The following is a 23,294-nucleotide window of genomic DNA, read 5'->3' on the forward strand; positions in this document are numbered from 1 at the left end:
GCAGTATCATGTAGATTTTAGAGCTCAGGCACTGATCAGAAATGTCAAGCTAAAAACTTTTTCCCAGTCTGTAGGTAGTCTTTTTACTCTTTTGGTGAAGTCTTTGGATGAGCATAAGTGTTTGATTTTTAGGAGCACCCAGTTATCTAGTTTTTCTTCTATGTTCTTTATAATGTTTTCTATACTGTTTATGCCATGTATTAGGGCTCCTAACGTTGTCCCTAGTTTTTCTTCCATGATCTTTATCGTTTTAGATTTTATATTTAGGTCTTTGATCCATTTTGAGTTAGTTTTCATGCATGGAGTGATGCATGGGTCTTGTTTCATATTTTTGCAGATGGATATCCAGTTATGCCAGCACCGTTTGTTAAAAAGACTGTCTTTTCCCCCATTTAACTGTTTTGGGTCCTTTGTCAAATATCAACTTCTCATATGTGGATGGATTTATGTCTGGGTTCTCAATTCTGTTCCATTGGTCCGTGTGTCTGTTGTTGTACCAGTACTAGGCCGTTTTGACTACTGTGGCGGTACAATAGGTTCTAAAATCAGGTAAAGTAAGGCCTTCCACTTTGTTCTTCTTCTTCAGTAATGTCCAGGCTTTTCTTCCAAGATGCCTCTGCATGGACTGGAACTTCCAACTTTTCGGATATCAGTGGAGCAAGTTTGTACTGCTCAGGGACTCTGAGACAAATTAAAGAAGGCCAAAATAAATGTGAAGTCATACTGTGGTCATGTATTGTGAAGACTTAATATTAAGATGTGAATTCTCCCTAAAGTTCTCTGTAGATTCAGTGCAATCTTAATTAATATCCCAACAGTCCTGCTTCTAGATATTGACAAGCTTATTCTAAAATACATATGGAAGCGCAAAGGACACAGAATAGCCAACACAATTTTGGAAACAACAAAAACAGAAGAATTATTCTACAGTAATGAAGGAATGAGGTATTGATGTGAAGATAGACATACAGATCAACTAAACAGAATAAAGAGCTCAGAAGTAGACTTTCACATATATGGTCAACAGATTTTCAGCAAAGGTGCCAAACTAATTCAGTGAGGAAATGATAGGCTTATCAAATACTGGTGCTGGAAAAACTGGATACCCGTGTGCAAAAAAATGAACCTTGATTCTTACCTCATATCATACCCAAAAACAAACTCGAGATAGAGCATAAGTGGAAATGTGTAAGTAAATTTATCTAGAAGAAAAGTAAAGAAAAAGTTTGTAGCCTTAGGTTAGGCAAAGGTTTAGTAGATAGGATACAAATATCACAAGCTATATTTTTTTATAGAAGAAAAAAATAGCTAATTGTATTTCATTAAAATTTAAAATGTCTGGGTTTAGAAAGACGCAAAGAGCAAAATGAAAAAGCAAGTCAAACACTGGGAAAAAATATTCATAGTCTGAGAAAGGATTTGTACAAAGAATACATAAGAACTCTTATAATATTAAAAAGATGCAAGACGGCCCTGATTGAGCAGTGTGCTCTTTTAAGATCTATCTGTACGGGACCAAACTGACACAGAAACTCAAAAGATTAGATGGAAACCTTAGGGGGCAGTGAGTTTATGTTAATGGGGGAGGAACAACAATGATAAGGAGGGTGAGAATGGTTGCACAACTCAAAGAATATAATCAATGTCACTGAATTGCACATGTAGAAATTGTTGAACTGGTGTATGCGTTGCTGTGTATATTCTCAAGAACAACAACAAAATACATAAAACTTAGAAAAAAAGAAGCAAAAGAGTTGAACAGACAGTGCATAAAAGATAAACAATGGACAAATATGCACGTGTAAAAACGTTCCATATCATTAGTCACCAGGAAAACACAAATTAAGATCACAATGTATTACCTTTACAAGCTCACTAAGATTGCTAAAATTAAAGGCTGATTAAGCCCAGTATTCTTGTGGACACGTAGTAGCTTCAGCTCTCGTAATCCTTATATGAGTATAAAATGGTATTACCAATTTGGCAGTTTCTCGTAACGCTAAACATCCACTTACACTTACCATAAGACCCAGCAATTCTGCTCCTAGCTATTCACCCAAAAGAAATAAAAACAAGATTTGTAAACTTTTTCTTAAAGCACAATAATAATTTAAAAAAAAAAAGAAATGAAAACATAAGTACACAAAAGACTTGTATAGAAATGTTCATAGCAGCTTATATTTAATAGTCCAGATCTGGAAATAACCCAAATATATATCAATATTTCCATACAATGAATATTACACAGCAATAACAAAGGAATAAATTACTGAGGTACACAGCAACATGGATGAATCTATAAAACGTTATGCTAGTAAAAAGAAGCTATATACAAAACAGTTCCTAAGTTCTAGAATAGGCAAAATTAAAGTGGCACAAATCAGATCAAGGATTGCCTGAGCCTGCAGGTGGAAGGGGGGATTGAATGGGAAGGGGCACAGAGCTTTTTGGAGTGATGGAAATGTGCTATATTTTTATCATGGTCATAGATACATGGATTTACAAATTTGCCAGAACTCATAAAAATATATTTTTAAAGTGGGTACATTTTAATATATGTGATTCAGACTACACAAAAGTTAATTTTTTTAAAAAAAGCTAAGAATGCAAAGATTCAGAGTGTTTAGATCAATGAATGAAATAATTAAACCAAAAGTAGGAATTTCCATACCCAAAAAAAAATACCAACAAGACCAAAAATACAAAACTAGTTGTTGTGGAGTTGATTCCGATGCGTGGTGGCCCATGTGTGTCCGAGTAGAACTGTTTTCCATAAGGTTTTCAGTAGCTGTGATTTTTCAGAAGAGAATTGCCAGGCCTTCCTTCTGAGGCATCTCTGTGTGAATTCAAAATGCCAACATTTTGGTTAGGAGTTGAGCTCTTAACCATTTGCACCACCTAGGGACTCCAAAAAAAATTTTTTTATTCCACATCTGGAGTATTGTGTCTCTTTGGGGAAATGGAGAGAAAACAGAGGGCCAGAAAATATCCAGAGTTATGCAATCAAGATTTTAGGAATCTGAAAAAAATATCCCATGATGAACAATTGAGACAAATTGAGTTGCTCAGGCTGGGACAGGAAAGACATAAGGGCGAAGTGAGGCAAAGATATATATCTTCAAATATTTGATAACTGCCACATGGGAAGGTGAGTGGACTTGGAGTCTGTGTGGCTCCAGAAAGCAGATGTGGATGAAAGCTACAACGGAAACTTTAAGGTCCAATATGATAAAGTGCCTTCAAATAATTGGAGCTGTCCGGTAATATCTTAGACCCTAGAAATAAGTGATTGGCAGGGGAAAATCAATGCCAGTTACTGGCATTTTTTCTCAATAGTTTTGAATAATTACAAGGCAGTCCATTAATAATTTTGCATATCATTAAATGTACGTCAAATTAACTTTGTTGTGAGTTTGATTGCTATAGCAAACCTTGTTCTTAAAAACTGTTTTCTAATTCTTATTACTTTAAACCATGATCCTCCGTTCACAGCCTAAAACAATTAGAATATTGCCCAGTAATACTATGTACTCTGCTAAATGCTGTGGAAAAAATGAAAGATTCACTGGCTGTTGCTATGATGGGCTAATTTCTAGTACATTTTACATCAAATAGATGTAACTTTTAATGTAAATATTTGAAAAAGCCATTCTCACAGGGTGGTAGTATTATAGTGCTGTTATAAAATAGAAGAAATGGAATCACTAGAAGAGAGTTCAAGTTATTTATTGTAATACTTTGTGTTGCATTTAAAAATATGGGTCTTCTGGGTTCAGATGTCGGGAAAAAAATGAATCATTGTTATGTTTTATGACAATAAATCACACGTCAATATACGATTAATTTCTTTTTACCCTTGTTTTGAAATCAGATAAATTATTCAATATGTGTATATGTATCATAAATAAAAAAAATATATGCATTATATAAATCATAAACATAACCTTCCACACACAGACATATATTTTACTTTTATAACTTGACACTTAAAGGATGAAAATGCACTTTAATTTTCACTTAAATTTAGAAAATCCCTTTTATCCTATATTTACCATGTCAATGTATATATATTTCATATGTGATAGTAATAATCATCTAATTGTAAATCATCTTTCATTTAAATAACTATCTAATATGTGCCAAATTGCCTCAGGTTCAAAATCACTGTAAATTTGAATAAACACAGATCTGGGTCTTTATTCTAGAAACAAGTATCTTCTTAGCTGTGACATTTTTATGTTGCTTAACCACTCTCCGTCTCAATTTATTCGTCTGTAAAAGGGAGATAAGTATTGTGCCTACCTTACAAAATTGCGGAAGATTTAATGATTTAATCCATGTAGATAAAAAGAAATGTAGATAGCATACATTAAATTAGTAACACATGGAACAATTTTAGCAATAAATATCGTAATATGGTATTGGATTATAACCCAAATATACATGAATCCATACTGATAAAAATACATGATTGAGTATATTAATACCTATTAATAATTTTATTAATAAATGGGGGAGAAGGGGAAAATCTCCCTTACAGAAAAATTCAAAATATCATATGTAGATGCTTTTCTTTCCAGTAAATGGAGCTTGATGTTACCCAACCCTTGAGAGTGTGGGCTGAACTTAGTGACTTCCTCCAAAGAATAGAGCGTGGAAAGGGGGAAACATAGTAATTCCATAGCAGAGAAACCGCATAAGCATCATTAAGTCATCAAGGCTAGCATCACCAGTGATGACATATGGATATCGTGGTCTTCCTCCTAAAAACCCATAACCCCAGCCTAATCATAACAAAATCATCAGAAAAAGCCAAATAGAAGGACATGCTACCAAACACTTGATGAGCATTTTTTAAAACCATGAGAAATTGTCACAGACCAGAGTAGACCAGGGAGAAATGACAACTAAACACAGTGTGGAATCATGGAATTGATCCTAAAACAAAAAGAATATTAATGGAAAAATTGGTGAAATCCTAATGCAAACTGGAGTTTAGTTAATAGTAATGCATGAATGTTGGTTTCTTAATTTTTGACAATGGTACCATGGTAATAGTAGAAGATACTGTGAGAGGTATATGGGCACTCTGTAATATTTTTAATTTTTTTATGTAAACTTAAAGTTTAAAATTATTCCAAAAGTACAACCTTGGCCCATCTCACAGGGAGTTTAGGAGCTAAAATGGCCCTTCAGAGCTGTCTCAGTCTGAGCCAAGATCTTTCGTATAGATCAATCATTGGATGTGGGTGGGCTGCACTGGGAAGGAGACTGATCTTGGGTGAGGTGGCTCCCTTGGAAGAGGCAATACCTGAAACGGTTGATAACCAAACATCTAATCAAGCATACTAACTGACAAGGCTTCAGGAGATGCTCACTTGTTTATACAACCGTATAGATCAGGAAAAGAATGTAGGGTGGGGTGGAGGTAAAATTCATGTCATTATTTCTAACCCATTGGCAGTGGCTGTCTGCAGTACAGATGCCAGCTTGCACTGAAGTCCCAACTAGCCTTGGTAAGAAAGAGTTCTGGGTTGATCAGCCTTGTATGTTCTAAGTGAAGGATGAAAAAGTTGACATATCTGTATTCACACGTTTCTTTAAATTCAAAGTGGTTGACCACTATCCTTGGCCAATTATCCAAATTAGTCTGTATTTTTTGAGTGGTGGTCATTTAAATAAGTATGAAAACCAAAAAAAAAAAAAAAAACCACTGCTGTAGAGTCAATTCCGACTCACAGCAACCCTATAGGACAGAGTATAACTGCCCCACACAGCTTCCAAGGCTGTAAATCTTTATGGAAGCAGACTGCCACATCTTTCTCCCATGGACTGGCTAGTAGGTTCAAACCTTTGACCTTTTGGTTAGCAGCTGAGCACTTTAACCACTGCACCACCAGGGCTTCTGTAAATAGGTATTACTTTTTTCTACTACCAAAAAGTCTATACTTCTCAATCTTGTTCTCAAAGATAAAGCCTAGCCAATTTCCTTTTGAAGAAATGTACCCATGGAAGGTCAGCTCAACTGGGCTGGACCAAAAGCTAAGAAGTTTCCGGGATAAACTGAATGCTTCAAAGGTCAGCAGAGCAAGGGCGGAGGTTTGGGGACCATGGTTTAAGGGGACTTCTAAGCCAACTGGCAAAATAATTCTATTATGAAAACATTCTGCATCCCACTTTGAAATGTGGCATCTGGGGTCTTAAATGCTAACAAGCAGCCATCTAAGATGCATCAATTGGTCTCAACCCACCTGGAGCAAAGGAGAATGAAGAACACCAAGGTCACACGATAACTAAGAGCCCAAGAGACAGAAAGGGCCACATGACCCAGAGACCTACATCATCCTGAGACCAGAAGAACTAGTTGGTGCCCGGCCACAACCTATGACTGCCCTGACAGGGTGCACAACAGAGAACCCCTGAGGGAGCAGAAGATCAGTGGGATGCAGACCCAAAATTCTCACAAAAAGACCATACATAGTGGTCTGACTGAGACTAGAGGAATCCTGGCGGTCATGGTCCCCAAACCTTCTGTTGGCCCAGGACAGGAACCATTCCCGAAGACAACTCATCAGACATGAAAGGGACTGGACAGTGGGTAGGAGGGAGATGCTGATGAAGAGTGAGCTAATGATATCAGTTGGACACTTGAGACTGTGTTGGCATCTCCTGTCTGGAGGGGGGATGGGAGGATAGAGAGAGTTGGAAGCTGGCAAAATTGTCACGAAAGGAGAGACTGGAAGGGCTGACTCATTAGGGGGAGAGCAAGTGGGAGTATGGGGTAAGGTATATATAAGCTCATATGTGACAGACTGACTTGATTTGTAAACGTTCACTTGAACCTCAATAAAAGTTAATAAAAAAAAAAAGAAATGTACCACATTTCTTTAAGCAACCAATCTGAAGAAATTAATCTAACATGACAGGTTTACAGTGAACCAATGTTAGCTTCTAGTGGTCTCCACACTTCTATTTCTAAATGTTCTTGAATCCCCATTTAAATGATCTAGAGTATTGACCAAGATTGATGTTAATCTCTTCAGACATTCTTGATTTTTTGATGTGTCATTCCTAGTCTTAACGTACCTTTCCCAGTTTATACAAGTCCTCAAAAGTCACTGATTAAAAGCTGTTCAATCACTGTAATTTCTCTTTATAACTGGGATACATTCATTTAAGCATGGATACTGGTATTTAATAAAAAGCTAATATCCCATACATTTTATATCAAATATAGGATGTATTTATGTAAATATTTGAAAAGTCCATGTTATCAGAGAGATAGAGGCAATTAGATGAGATGGTATTTCGAGATTGAGAGATATTTAGACATGGAGATTTGTATTAATTTCAATCATCTAGATCAGTGAATCTCAACAAGAGAGGGTGAAGTTGAGAAACATGTCTCCGTTGTCCAAAGAGGGGGTCCCAATCAGTTCAAAATTAAGTTTTCTTTTTCAAATTATGTTTTCCTTGGACAGTCAGACACTGACTTGTCCCCTTGGTGAAAAATCACTGTCTTTATGAGCCACCGTTAGCCTCACGTTTGTGGGAGCAGAAAAAAAGGTTAGGAGCCACTGACCTAGGGCAATTGCGTTTAAACTCTCATTGGAAAGAAACAAATCAGGGTTTAAGTGTTAACTGTCATGCTCTTAGCTGTGGATCAAGCTACCATTTCTCATCTCAATTATTGTTACAGCCTCTTAACTAGTCTCACTACTCCTGCCCTTCTCACCCATAGTCTATTCTTATTATAGGGGCAAGATCATGTCAGTTCTGTTTTCAAAGCCCTTTTATGCTTTTCCATAGGAATGAAGACAAGACCATGCACAATCTGGATCCTTTTAACTCTCTAACACTGTCTCCTAGTACTCTCCTTCTCACTCACTCTACTTAAGGCACACTGGCCATTTTATTGATTCTTGAACACACCTGGTACACTCCTGTCACAAGACTTCTGCTCTTACCTTTCCCTCTGCCTTGAATGTTTATTGAGGACTGACTATATTTAATATAGTTAACATTTATTGACATATGTATTTGTCATTATTTATTAATAATATTTTAAATGTTTAATACTTAATCACTAAATATTGGGTGAGTGTTGCCAGATTTTCTCTTTTTAAGAGAAAATGTTTAACAATTGTTTGCAAAATTTCTCATTTTTGTACCATTCTGGTTAAGAGCTCAGGCTGATAACCAAAAGATTGGCACTTGGAATCCACAAGCCACTCCTTGGAAACCCTAGAAGATGGTTCCATTCTGTTGTATAGAGCCACTATGAATCAGAATTGACATGACGGCAATGAGAAAAGTTGCATCACCCCCCAAATTTCCCTGTGTCCTTTTGTAGTCTACTCATCCTCCACATCCCAGCTCCTAGAAACTACTGATTTGTTTTTTGTCTCCATAGTTTTGTCTTTTCAATAATATCATATAAATGGAACCATGTAATGTGTAGCCTCTTAAGCCTGACTTTTTTCACTTAGCATAGAGATCAATTCATGCTATAAAAAAAAAAAAAAGCCCAATGCCGTGTAGCATGTATCAATAGTTTGTTTTTTTGTATTGCTGGCATGGAGTGTGTTCCATTCCATTGTATGAATAAGCAACGATTTATTTATCCATGTCCCAGTCAAATGTTGTTTGGGTTATTTTCAGTTTTTGTAGATTACCAATAGAGTCATTATAAACATTTCTGTACAGGTTTTTGTGTGAGCCTATACTTTCATTTCACTTGGGTAAAAACCTAGGAGTGAGGTTTCTGGATTCTATGGTATGTTCATGCTTAACTACATAAGAAATTGCATCCAATGCATGAGAGTTCAGTTACTCCATATCCTTGCACTTGGCATTGTTGACTGATTTTTTGTTTATTCAGCCATTTTAAGTATGTAATGTGATCTCATTGTGGTTTTAATTGACATTTCAGTAATGACTAATGATGTTGAGCATAATTTCATGTGCTTATTTGCCATTTGTATGCCTTTTTTTTTTGAAGTGTCTTTTCAAATCCTTTGCATATTTTTAAAATTGGTTTGCTGGTTTTCTTATTATTGAGTTTTGAGAGTCCTTTATAAATTATGGATAAAAGTCCTCTATCAGATTTATGATTTAAAAAATATTTTCTCTTAGTCTATGGCTTGTCTTTCCATTCTTTTAAAAGCATCTATTGAAGAGTACACACTCTGAAATTTGATGAAGTCTAATTTAGAATTTTTTTCTATCATGGATTGAGCTTTTTTGGTTGCATCTGAGAAGTCTTTGCCTAGTTTTCTCCTCGATGTCAACTTAAGTGTTTTTATTAATTGAATCCATATAAAAGCATGTATCCATGAACTGAATGTGGCCTGTGGGCTGCATTTTGTGACCTCTGATATAGAGTCTAATTTGGAAGCTGCTGATAGAAAATAAAACCTCTGTTCTAGGGCAATTAAATGATACTATAAAAGGCAAGTACTTTAAAAATAGTCTATATTTTTATTTTTTAAATAATGTTAACATATTTTACCATTAAAATGAGAGAATAGGTAATTCTGCTCTGCTGACTTAGCAATTGGAAAAGAAATATTCAAAATCAGTAAAAATAAACCAAGCCAATTAATGTTCAAAACCAAAATTTATTTCAAATGGAACTTTTTGCCTTTAGTTACTTTTCATTACTGTGCAAGTTTCCTTCTTGAAAGGTCATTTTTATATTTATATTTGTAGTTTTCTTTCTGTTTATTCTCCACTTGATAAATTTGTTAAATGCAATTCAGTGTATCCAATTTATACCTGTGATAATGTTCTTTTTAAAAAACATATAGCTTGAAAATCATTTAGTGAAGGTATACGTCACTAAAGAAAGAGTAGGAATAATAAAATTCCTGATATTAGTTATATAGATACATGTTAAACAGAGGAGAAAAGATTGTAACTACAATTAGGCAATAATTCCACTGTTCACGTTCTTTACTAGGGAGTTAATGACTAGCTCGAGGGGCCATGAAAAGCAGAGAGTGAATGATGTTTAATGACCCAACAAGTCATTAAGTCCCTAAAAAGAAACCACAATGTCAGGTATCATTGCCCTTATGAATGACCACTGTTACAAGAATAACATTTGAAATTTATTTTCGCATACATTTCCAGATTAATATAACTCATTCTGTCAGAAAAAATATATATATTTCTGGAGCTTTGATTTGTCTGTTGGCATTTATGTTCCTCACTTATAATAAACTAACCATTTTCACTAGGATTAAAGTGTCATCTTTATAATTAAATTTTAGGCGACACAGCAAAATCAGTAATGAATCTGAGCTAGGGGAAACTCTACTATCAAATGTTAGAGGACTAAAATTTAATTTTAAATATGTTCCAGAGATCTGAAAGATATATTTCATTTGAGAGGACAAATAATGAGAAGTTTAAAATGTAGACATTACAAAGTAAAGAGTAATGAATCAGACAGAGATAGCCATCCAGTTGTAATATATCAATTCCCTCCCTTAGCCACCCCTGAAGGCTAAGATGTTCCCTAAGGGAATACAAGAGACAACTCTGCCTCAGTTTAGACTAGATTTGGAAGTGAATCAAAAAAGATAGTCGAGTGTGTTTTGAATGTGACATGATGATGAATATTGTATTTTATTGTTCCAAGAATGAGAAGTTGTAGTCTAAATGAGAATTTATAACCTGCTATATATACAGTAAATATCAGCATTTGTCCATGAATGATGAAAAATGGCTAGACCAAGCAATAGATAAAGCATATTATATTAATTGTATGTTCCCCCTTGCCCTGTAAATTAGATAAACCATTTATGTCTTATTAACTGGCATGGAGTATGTCCATTTTATATGTCTCCTTTACTTCTATCTTACTCATTTTTATTAAGATTCAGACTGTTTAACAAAAACATGCATAATTTATTAGTATTTATTTGAAAAATGCAAGACAGATTTGGAGACAGATGGAGACAGAACTGTACAAAGAAAGCCATCAGCAGAATACGTAGTAAATGAGTATTAGTTGACAAGCCAGGACCATTCAAATTATTCAAATCAAGGCAGGGAACAAAAAGGATAAAAATTTTAATTCTTCTTTTACCCAAACTACCTGTAAATAATTTAGACATATTGGATTAAATTTTTAATATTCAGCCTTTTCATTTAAAAAACAGGGATAAAAAACAAAAGTAGACCAGGATAATTTTTTATATTAAGGCATTACTGATTCAGTAAAATATTTAGATTTGCTATAAGCCAAAATAGAGGCATTTGAGAGGGAAAAATATAAAGTTGTGAAAAGTTAAAACCTTTAAATATTTGGGTGGCGATCTAAAGACAATATGGGAAGACAGAGAACTAACTTTAAGAATTATCGTGTACTGACCCCTATTGTGTATTGACACTTTCTTTGGCTATTTACTTAAAAAAAAAAACCCACTGCTGACTCATAGCGACCCTATAGGACAGAGTAGAACTGCCCCATAGAGTTTCCAAGGAGTGCCTGGCAGCTTTGAACTGCCGACCTCTTGGTTAGCAGCGGTAGCACTTAACCACTACTCCACCAGGGTTTCTGGCTATTTACATAGACAGTTTGTTTCACATCTCATTTTCTTCACATTAAAAAGTAACAGTATTAGAATAATAAGAACTATATTAGACACTGGACTTAATTTTCTTCAGCTTCTACTTGAACTTGCATATGAGTCGTTGATGATCTGTTCTGTAGTTGGCTCCAGGCCTTGCGTATTCTATCCATTGAGATCCATGTGTACAATCACTGTTTATGTTGTTAAGAAAAAGCAGCTAAAGCAAAAGGACGAAGTAAAAGAGCTGAACAGAAGGTTTCACAGGGTGGCTCAAGAAGACAAAGTAAAGTATTATAATAAAATGTGCAAACACATGAAATTAAAAAACTAAAAGGGAAGAACAGGTTTGGCATTTCTCAAGCTGAAAGAACTGAAGAAAAAGTTCAAGCCTCGAGTTGCAATATTGAAGAGTTACATGGGCAAAAAATTGAACAACACAAGAAACGTCAAATGAAGATGGAAGAAATTTACAGGGTCACTGTACCAAAAAAAACTGGTCAACATTCAACCATTTCAGGAAGTAGTATATGATCAAGAACCGATGGTACTGAAGGAGGAACTCCAAGCTGCAATGAAGGCACTGGTGAAAAATAAGGCTCCAGGAATTAATGGAATGCCAAGTGAAATGTTTCAACAAACGGATGCAGCACTGGAAATGCTCACACGCCTATGCCAAGGAATTTGGAAGACAGCTACCTGACCATCCAACTTGAAGAGATTCATATTTGTGCCCATTCCAAAGAAAGATGATCCAGTGGAATGTGGAAATTATCTAACAACATCATTAATATCACACACAAGTAAAATTTTGCTGAAGATAATTAAAAAATGATTGTGGAAGTACATCGAGATGGATTGACACAGTGGCTGCAACTAAGGGCTCAAGTATAACAATGAATTCCAGAATACTTAATTGTGCTCATGTGGAACCTATACGTAGACCAAAAGGAAGTTGTTTCCAACAGAGTAAGGGGATATTGCATGGTTTAAAATCAGAAAAGGTGTGGGTCAGGGTTGTGTTCTTTCACCATACTTATTCAATCTGTATGTTGAGCAAATAAATCTGAGAAGCAGGACTATATGAAGAATGCAGCATCAGTATTGGAGGAAGACTCATTAATATCCTGTGATATGCAGAATGACACAACCTAGCTTGCTGAAGGTGAAGAGGACTTGAAGTACTACCTGATGAAGATGAAAGACTACAGTCTTCAGCATGGATTACACCCTTATATAAATCAAAACAATAATCCTCAAATCTGGACCAATAAGCAACATGATAAAGAGAGATAATACAATTTTTAGAGATTTCATTTTAGTTGGATCCATAGTCAGTGCCCATGATGCAGGAGTCAAGAAATCAAACAATGTATTGCACTGGGCAAATCTGCTTCAAAAGACCTCTTTAAGTGTTACAAAGCAAAGATGTCGCCTTGAGAATATTTCTAATTGCCTCATATGCATGCAAAAGATGGGCAATGAATAAGGAAGCCCGAAGAAGAACTGATATCTTTGAATTGTGGTGTTGGTGAAAGATATTGAATTTACCATGGACTGCCAGAAGAACAAACAAATCTGTCTTGGAAGAAGTACAGCCAGAATGCTCCTTAGAAGAGAGGATATAGAGACTTTGTCTCATGCTCTTTGGACATGTTACCAGGAGGAACCAGCCCCTAGACAAGGACATCATGCTTGGTAGATTAGAGGGTCAGCAAAAAAGAGGAAGATCCTCACCAATATAGACTGACACAGTGTTTGCAACAATTAGCTCACGCATAGCACTGATTTTGAGGATGGTGCAGTGTTTCCTTCTGTTGTACATAAGGTCAGAACCAACTTGAGGGCACCTAAACAACAGCAGTGGAAACCCTGGTGGCATAGTGGTTAAGAGCTTCAGCTGCTAACCAAACGGTCAGCAGTTTGAATCCACCAGGCGCTCCTTGGAAACTCTATGGGGCAGTTTTACTCTGCCCTATAAAAATATAAAAAATAGGGTCACTATAAGTCGGAATTGACTTAACGGTAACGTGTTTGGTTGGTTGTTCATTTTGGGATGATATGTTTTGTCGTTTGTTTCTGTTTATAGTGTTACATGGTTTTAGAGAAAGTGACTGTGCCTCAACTAAGAAATAAGTCCCAGTTTTATGAATTTCTCACAATATCTATTCACTGGGTAATTTATGAAGCAGCGTGACCACATGAAGCACAGGAACTAACATTAACTTAGAGCTAGTAGACACTGGCATTGAACTAGACCCTGTCCCTACTCTGCTGTCAGGGTTCCTTGGGTTCCAAGAACAAAAAACACAAGCCATCATAAGTCAAGGCTGAGGAGCGCTGAGAAGAGTTACTAGGGAGGTTCCATAGTAACCCCAAAAAAGGAACTGACCTGGTTCCAGAAGACTAGAAATGAAGTCAGCTCCAGGGCTGATGTCTCTCCCAGTTCCAATTCTGTCTCTAATGGTGTCTCATCTCTCTTTGTGAGTAAGCTTTGGTTCTATCTATCTGTGCCTGCCTGTCTCTTTGAGTCCTGTGTCTTTTTGTCTCCATCTGTCTGTGTCTGTGTTTTTTATCATTGTCTATGTGATCACTCTGTGTATGTCTGTGTAGGAATGTATTTTTTTCTCTTTCTTTCCATGTCTCTATTTATCTCTCTATATTTATCTTGTGTATCTCTCCCTCTCTTTCTCTTGATTTCCCCCTGTGTCTCTTTCCTCCTATGTATCTCTCCTTTATCTCTTCTGTCTCAGTCATTCAGTCTGTTTCCTTTTCTATCATTCAGTACACATCTACTGTCTCTGAGTGTCTCTGTGCTCCTCTGTGTGTCCCTTTTTCTGTATCTTTGTCTCCTTGTGGAGCCCTAGTGGCGCAGTGGTTAAGTGTTTGGCTGTTAATCCAAAGGCCGGAAGTTTGAATCCAGCAGCCGCTCCTTGGAAACCCTACAGGGCAGCTCTACTCTGTCCTATAGGATCACTATGACTTGGAATTGACTCGGCAGCAATGGGTTTGGTTTTGCCTCCTTGTGTGTCTCTGAGTGTTTTCTGAGCTTGTTTTTGTCCAAGTGTTTCTCTGGATGTCTCTCTGTATAAGTATTTCTTTGAATCTGTCTGTGTATTTCTCTGAGTGGTTGTGTCTCTCTATATGTACATATTTTTCTGTCTCTAAGTCTCCCTCATTCATCTTGTAAAATGGCCTTAAAATGACTACTTCTTTTACTAAGAGAAAGACTGGAAAAATTAACCTTCTACAGCTAATTGGTAATTTCTGCCCTTAATTTAAATTCCTTAAAGAAGAGATTCTGATACACCTAGTTCCAGGGCCGGATTACGGCATGTGAGGGCCCTAAAAAGTGGTAATCTGTGATGCCCTCTCCTCTACTTACCTATGTATTCGAATGTGATATATAAATTATATATATATATATATATGTGTGTGTGTACAAGTGTGTCTTAGCTATCCATGATGTAACTTCTTTTCTTTATTATTGTGCTTTAGGTGAAAGTTCACAGCTCAAATTAATTTCTCATTCAAAAATTTATACACATATTGTTTTGTGACATTTGTCTCAGTTCCTACAGTGTGACAACATGCTCCCCCTTTCCACCTGGGTTTCCTGTGTCCATTCGACCAGTTCCTGTCCCTTCCTGCATTCTTATTCTGCTTTTGGACAGGAAATGAAACTAATATTAGTGATCAAATGCAAAAGTGGTGTATGCCATTTTAGAGGAATGAGATGAACTGGATTATAAAATTTTTAGTGAATGTGGGGTATTAGGATTTTTACTATATGCTACATTTTCGTGGCGTAGTGGTTAAGTGCTATGGCTGCTAACCAAGAGGTCGGCAGTTCGAATCCACCAGGCACTCCTTGGAAACTCTGTTGGGCGGTTCTACTCTGTCCTATAGGGTCGTTATGAGTCGGAATCGACTCAACGGCACTAGGTTGGGTACTACATTTTCTACAAAAACAATATTCTACATATGCTACAACAAAGAAAATGTTTGTTTCAAAAATAAATGCAAATTTCTGTTGATCTCCCACAATGAAAAATTGATTTTCACCAATTTGCTTTAAACAGCTCATACTTCAATTTTGATGCTTGTTTCATAATAAAATACTATAATTATAAATGAAAAAATGTCATAAAAATTTAATGATCAGAAAACAGATATTACAACAAATTACTTTATTTTATTTTTAGATAAATATTTTCTCTCTAACATAATTAAAAGCATTTATCTCTATTCTTCACTCTTACAAATTCTTCAATGATTTGGTCACAATCAAGCTGCCAAAGTATTTACCTTTATACATAGTAAGGATAATGAATCAAGTCTTTCTTGAATCATTGTCGTACACTGAGGGTTTCTGAGTCTCTTTAGGGATGAAAATGAACTTTTTGATATGCAGTTTGTGATCATTAAAGTTAGGAATATGCATAAAGCAATTTCAACATTGTGAAATACACATTGTATTTTATCTTCTATCATGGAATCATACATGCCTACATGAGTAAAATTTGTTTTTTTCAGAATTTGTGAACTTAATTCTCATGTGAGAATGAAATTGTCCTACTTCTCCATAAAGGTTTGTATTTGAGACATTGGAATAAGCCTGCACTAGTTTCTTGGACACCTTCATGCATTCTTCATCAGGTATATCCACATTGTTTAAGAAGGAAAATCTATTTGAAAGAACTTCATACGCTTTCGCCTTTCTTTTCACACAAGTTTCAAGTGTGTCAATGATGGTGTAGTATGTGGTTATATGAAATTGATTTCTGCCACGCAGTACTTCTGGAATACATCTGTCTTTTACTTGTTTCTTTCAAATGCTTCTGAGATGGCAAACTTAGTGATAATCAGTATTTGGCAGTATTTGTTTTGTTGTGTTTTCAAAATCTTCTCCTAAATTATGTAAATAACCTGTTAGTGACATAGAGACCTGTGCATGCCTATAATTTACTTCTGAACCTTGGAGAGCTTGACCCATCCAATGAAATGCTGCAGTAGATTATTCCACATAACCAACATAAATACATACTCTAGTGTTTGCGTTTTTTTGGTGATGCTTTCGGCTTCTCTTTTGGTATTTCCTTTTGGAGTCTGGTCTTCAGCAATATTTTCTAATGCATCTAAATTCTGAGTGTATGATTCCAGGACTGCACTTGTTGCTACAGCATGCACTTCCCAACAAGTATTAGAAAGACATTTTAATACTCAACCATTACCTAAATATGCTTTAAGAACTACCTATCAGTGAGTAGAAGTGGCAAAAAGTGTGTAGAGTAATTGAATGGCAGAAAGAAAAAAAAAATCAACTGCTTCTGGACAACAACCTAGTGTGTTCTGTTCTACAGGGCTAAGTGAATGCACAGTACATGGTATAAAAATGCCATATTCGTTACCTTCGACAATTTTTTGTTGCATGCCTTTACAGCACCCTGACATATTAGCAGCATTGTTATAAGACTGGCCTGGGCATTTAGAAAAATCAATTTTGCAAACTTCACATAAATAATGAAGTACTTGATTTGTAATTCCTTCACTGGTATGACTTTTTAATCTAGTAAATGTGATAAATCACTAGACAAGTTTTCCGTCTGTTGGAGATATGGATCTTAAAAGAATACTTAGCTGATTTGCATGAGAAAGATCGGAAGTGGAATCTATAGACAAACTGAAGTATCGAGCTATTCTTATTTCATTGAAAATAGTTTACTGAACTTTATCACTTATTAAGTTCTTTTAATTCTTCACAGGTTGTTTTAGACACATGCAATGGCTTGCCCTTTCCTGTGTCACCATATTTTGAGATAAAAAAAAAAATGTGATCTGCTAAAAATGGATCAAACTGAGCAACAAGTTCAAGTAAACCAAAAAAAAATTTCCGTTTTGTGGGGATCCAAACCCAAACGCTTCATTCCTTCCTCAAAAAGATTGCTGAACCCATACTCTGCAAATGTTAGAATGACAACAACAACGTGTTGGAAAACGGCTTTCCAGTACTGACAGTCTTCTTTAAGTTGTTTTTCCAGTTCATGAGTTAAGCCAAAACCATGTCTTTGGTATAAATACAAAATCCAATCTCTGTGAACTGCTTTCGTGTTTATCAATCATATTTCAGTTGAGCCAATTGCTAAATCCATGCATAGCAAATTGAGAATTAAATGATTTAGGACTGTGTTGTTTGCAAAAGAAACAAAATACAGAGCCAACTGGTGAGGAATACAGTAGCCACTCCCTCTTATAATTTTCACCATTAGCTTTGCACTCTAGAAATATATTCTGGTTACAAAACCTTGTTTTCTTACCAACCAGAAATTTTTGACACGAATTCTCAAATGGTCCCCTGTGATGCTGACAATCACTTGGCCCTCTTTTGATTCAACAATTTACACCATTAGAAGAAAAATTATTCCATAAAGCAGGATCTGTATTTCTGTTACTTATGAGGTCTGCAGATGCGACAATTTCAGATTCTAAAATAGTTTCACTTTCTACACCATTATTAAGTTTTCTCCTACAGCAAGGAATGGATGCAGAATTTGGAACAAATTCCATTGTATTCATATTGCTATTAATAATTTCAGCACTAGTGGTAGTAGTACAACAATTTGCACCCATTAAACTCAAGCATTCAACAGAAGAAGTCTCTTCAGATTCATTACCTTTTAAAAAGGAAGTTAATTCTGGAATCGTCTTTAGGGGTTCACAAATTCTTTTCTTTTTATCTTTTGTGAGCTTTCGTTTTTGCACTCCACTTAGTTGTCACCGTTTCATTTTACCTGTATATAAAATTATGTCATTTTTAAAAGTTGGTGCTATCATAACAAATAGATTTGAATTTAAGATAAATAACATTTCTAAAACAAGTAAAATTTATAAAATAAAATTTACATTTGAATTTATACCTTAACAAAAAAATTTTATATTTGAAAACTTGTAACTAAAAGAATTGATTTGGAACACATAATTTTGTTCTTCAGGTCTGAGAGAGTCAAAAGAAATGGTACTTACAAGGCAGTCAGAAATAATTTCATTCATTTGTCATATGATGCTTGTTGTTAGGCACTTCACAGATTTCCATGTTTTTCGTCTTGAAATAATACTAAAAACTTACACACTCAGTTTCCGTCCTTTGATACTGCATTTTTACAGTTTATTGGACTACTGCTAATACCCTATGTGGGCAAGAGCGTTCACGAAGAGCACGAAACAAATACAAGGGTATGCTCAATCTGAAGACACGTTTTTGTTCGCTTTGCATAGGACAGGACCAGGTATGTCACAAGTCACGTGATTATACTGTCTCTGGCGTATTATGTGATTGACAAGAGAGAACTGAATGTAAGGTTATACTCTATCAGTCCAAAATGAAAAGGAAACTATGACTGCTATCGTGTGCAATATTTATAAAATGTACATTTTATTTCTTGGTGGAATTGCTCAACTCCCATATTCAGAGATATGTACATAACCGATGTAACAATAGCACCATTTCTTGATGAACAAGTTTGTTTTGTGAGTCATAACAATATCAATCAATATCTTAAAAGAAAATCATTCAGAAGGGAAATGGAAAATAAAATACATTTTATATAATTATTATATAATTATTCCTTTAATTTATTTCCTCTTGGAATTGTTCAATTTCCTTACACGGAGGTATGTAGATATTCTGATAAAATATAAATGTAATGTTCTGATCAACACCCTTTCCTGCTTTCTTGGAAGATGAATTTAGAAACACACTCGCTGTTGCAGAACAGAAACAGAATTTGCATGATAAATAAATATTGAATTTTGAGTCCTCTTAATGTGCCTATTACCTCATTTATTAGCATATGTAGAGTAATATCAAGCACTGTGTCTCAGGCAACAGGCAATAAAACATGAAATTCATTAGATATATGCATTAAAACTTTTCGGGTTAGGTTAATATTAATATTTCCAGTATTTTCTGACATTTCCTATGTTAAAATTTAGTATTACATAAATTATTACCAATGATAGTATTATATTAACTTTATGCTAGATTGTGTCTGTGTGTATGTCAAACATATTTTAAAGTTATAAACATTATTGTTTACAAATCTTAGAACATAACTCTGTATGTAAATGCTATACAGTTAAAAAGTTACTTGGTTGAATTTATTGCAATGATTGACTTATTCCAGTTCTCTCCCTTTTGGGCATCATCTGGGACTAGAGTTCCCATTGGCTGTTTACTAGGATGTGTACAAGAACCTACCCTTGTGTTTATATCATGGCAAAGAGCATTACTGGCCCTCCTGACTGGAGTTGCCGGCTCAGCAGACATTGAAGTACAAAATGGTTCTTTCGAAATGGATCAGAGACCTGTTACGTATTAATATAATCTGTCCTTGCCCAGTAACCACTCATGTTGAATCCCATTGCATGTTGGGTAAAATGTAGCAAGACAGCCCACTCCACCTCCTGTTTATTAGAAAGAAATAATATACTCCCAAGAGTTTCAATTACATGAGAGGGGACCATAGGAGATAGGTGTCAATGAAGGCGTTGAAGTAATAGGGGCTCCACAGCTTAAACAACCTTGCATATGGAAGCCCTCATGACCCTGCATGAACTTTGTTTCAGGCTGGCACATTCTCACTTACTGGAGCTAGTGTTAATTTCATTTAGTGCCCTGTCAGTTCCCTTCCACTGTGGTGCTTGCTTTTCCTTGTGTCCTGTCTGCTCGGCATCTATCGGTCTTTGCTTTAGATAATTGGTGCCCCTGTTTTGTTGACCCCCTAAACACTTGCCTACCTTGCTTATCAGGTAATGCATACCTGTTTAGTTCATATTTTTGAGGCATCTCCATCAGTCATACATCAGTAGCCAGCTTATGAGTAAACCATATTCACTCTTGCCCCAGTAAATGATGGTTATGGGCCATACCCATGTGGCACACTGACTACTTAGAATAAACCCTGAGAAAGAGGAGGTTCCCTATGAGAGAATCATGGATTAGGTCCTCCAAACTATGCCTGGTATCCCATCAGGTGGGAATCATTACTGATGAAGAAACTGAGGCTTGAAGAGGTTAATAAGTTGCCAAAAGTCACAAAAATAACAAGGGTAGAGCAAGTCTGTCTGAATTTACTAGCAGAATTCTTTCCACTAGATGATGGCCTTTAAAAGGAAAACTCATAAAGCATTCTTAATGTCTGACCCAGAAATTCCACTGCTAAAAATTTATGCTAAACAAATAATTCAGCTGAAGGAAAAATAAGCTATTCGTTGGAGCATTATGTATGCAACCCAGATGACCCCATATATACCAGGTTTCTGGGGTCAACCTTTCCTTTAATATCCAAATAAACAGATTTGAGGCTCCGTCTCACATTTTTGGGGGGAGAAGTAAAATTTGCTCTCCAATATTGCTGAGACTTTTCCTTCATGGTCACCCCCATTCTATTTTTACCCTCTCACTAAATTCTCGGTTAGGGTGACTAACCTTCCCAATTTGATATATTGCTCATCATGGATTTTTTTGTGTTAATTTTTATTTAAAAATATTACATAAAAACATTATTTATTGTGATTACTGAGTATTTTGGTGCCCTTTAAGTTTCCCCCATAGGTGAGTGTTTCATTTGCGTCACTATAATCCCAGCCATGATAACCTATTAGTTTTAGCCAAAGAAACAGCAACAACCAACAGAAGACTGTAATCAATGGCCAGTTAAATAAGAGACTTCTACGTGTTCTATGTATCCATCCATCCATCCATACATCCATCCATCCATCCACCTATTTATCTATCTATCTATCATCTGCTTGCTGGCCTGTCTATTTATATATCTTTCTAATCTTCAACACATCTGAAGAGCTGAGCCTAGGAGAGAGAGAAGGAGAAGTCTCCCAGAAGCAGACCACTTCAAGGTGAAGAAGAGATAGGAGCAGGAAAAGATCAGACTCTACACTCCTCTCCAATTTACCTTCCTTGATTCACACAAGCCTGGTCAGCATTGAGAGTGAGAAAGATTTGAACTAGACATGAGACTGGACTTATACACTGGTATAAATAGACTTATAAGTGATTGGGACATTATTAATCGATTCAAACAGTCATGATGTGGCCAGGAAGGAAGGTGCAATGTAGTTCAGCTTCAGACAAAGATTGGAGAAAAAACAAACATAAAACCATTTCATATTTATACCCCACTGAGTTGAAATTATTGATTAAATTGGGTACATTGAACTATAACCTTCTCAAGTATGGAGACCATTTGTTCTTCTTTCAATCACCGAGCATACCCCCCAACCCAGTGCCGTCGATTCGATTTCGACTCATAGCAACCCTATAGGACAGAGTAGAACTGCCCCATAGAGTTTCCAAGGATTCGAACTGCCAACCCTTTGGTTAGCAGCCATAGCACTTAACCACTATGCCACCAGGATTGTACTAGTCATGTAACAAGAACTATAGATATCTGCTACTTTTACATGACCCTGCTCCAGAAAGAAGAAATAAAAATTTGGAGTCATCAGAAAGATTTTTCTTTTAAATTGTACAATGACAAAGTGGATGAGGGTTATATACTAAAATGGTCCGGGCATATTATTCAGAAAGACCCCAACCAGTCACAGGGCAGGATGATGTGAGAGGGAAGCAAGCAAGGAAGAGCAGGGAAAGGTACTCTTGACATTTCTGACTTAATCATAAAGAAACATGATATTAGAAGGATAGGAGCAGACCTCGATGAAATTTCAAAAGATCACCATATACAGTCCCCTGCCTTCAGACACGTGAGCATCTTCAACACCTAGGACAATATATTGTAGATAACAGAAATCTACTTAGGGATTGTCTTCCAATTACAACACCTACTTAGTAAGCATATTTTTTTCCAAAATCTTTTGACAAGCAAAAATTAGTTTTTCTTATATCTGTAATACCACTGATATATTGTTTTTCCTATAATTCAACTAATATTCCAATGAGAATTTTTTTCTTAAAGCCTATGGTATTATATTGGCATATTAAAATGCAAGAATTTTGATTAACAGAACAAAATGTACATATGGAAAGAATGCCATGGGGTACAACTAACACCCATGCTCCTCGTGTGGCTCTGTACTTTTGAAAGACTGGGCAGACTGAATCATATCTCACAAATGCCTTGTTTTAATTTTATAGCATTTGGCAAAGCTACTTTAAAGATAAATGACTTATGTATTAGGTCAATGGCAGTGGGTGTTTTATTAGGTAGGAGATGTCGTTCTTGTAGATAACATTTTCTATATTGGAAGCTTGAATGTGGTAGTCGGGAAAATTGATGTACCTCAAAGGAAAACTAAACATGAATTAAAAAAAAATGTATTAAGCAATATAAGATCCATTAGGGTTCCCTCCTTTACCTAAAAGCACTACAAAGAGAGAAGTTAGTATAAGTACATGAGCATCATTTGATTTCATTATCATTAAGTCACTATTTCTTTATATCACATATGTATTTATAGTTTTTTCTCAAAACAGATTATATATTAAAAATTTTATGAAAACAAATTTTACTCATGGTTATACACCATGGCCTTATTTACAATACACTTACTTGAAATTTTACAATTAAAGGTAAAGTGGACTGAAGGTATTTCTTATTTTGAAACTCCCTCTTAAATTCCCCACCCTTATACTCTATGTCTATGCATTTTGCATATCCTTAAAACTGGACCAATAAA

The sequence above is a fragment of the Loxodonta africana genome, chromosome X, assembly GCF_030014295.1.
Source record: "Loxodonta africana isolate mLoxAfr1 chromosome X, mLoxAfr1.hap2, whole genome shotgun sequence".
Taxonomy (NCBI): domain Eukaryota; kingdom Metazoa; phylum Chordata; class Mammalia; order Proboscidea; family Elephantidae; genus Loxodonta; species Loxodonta africana.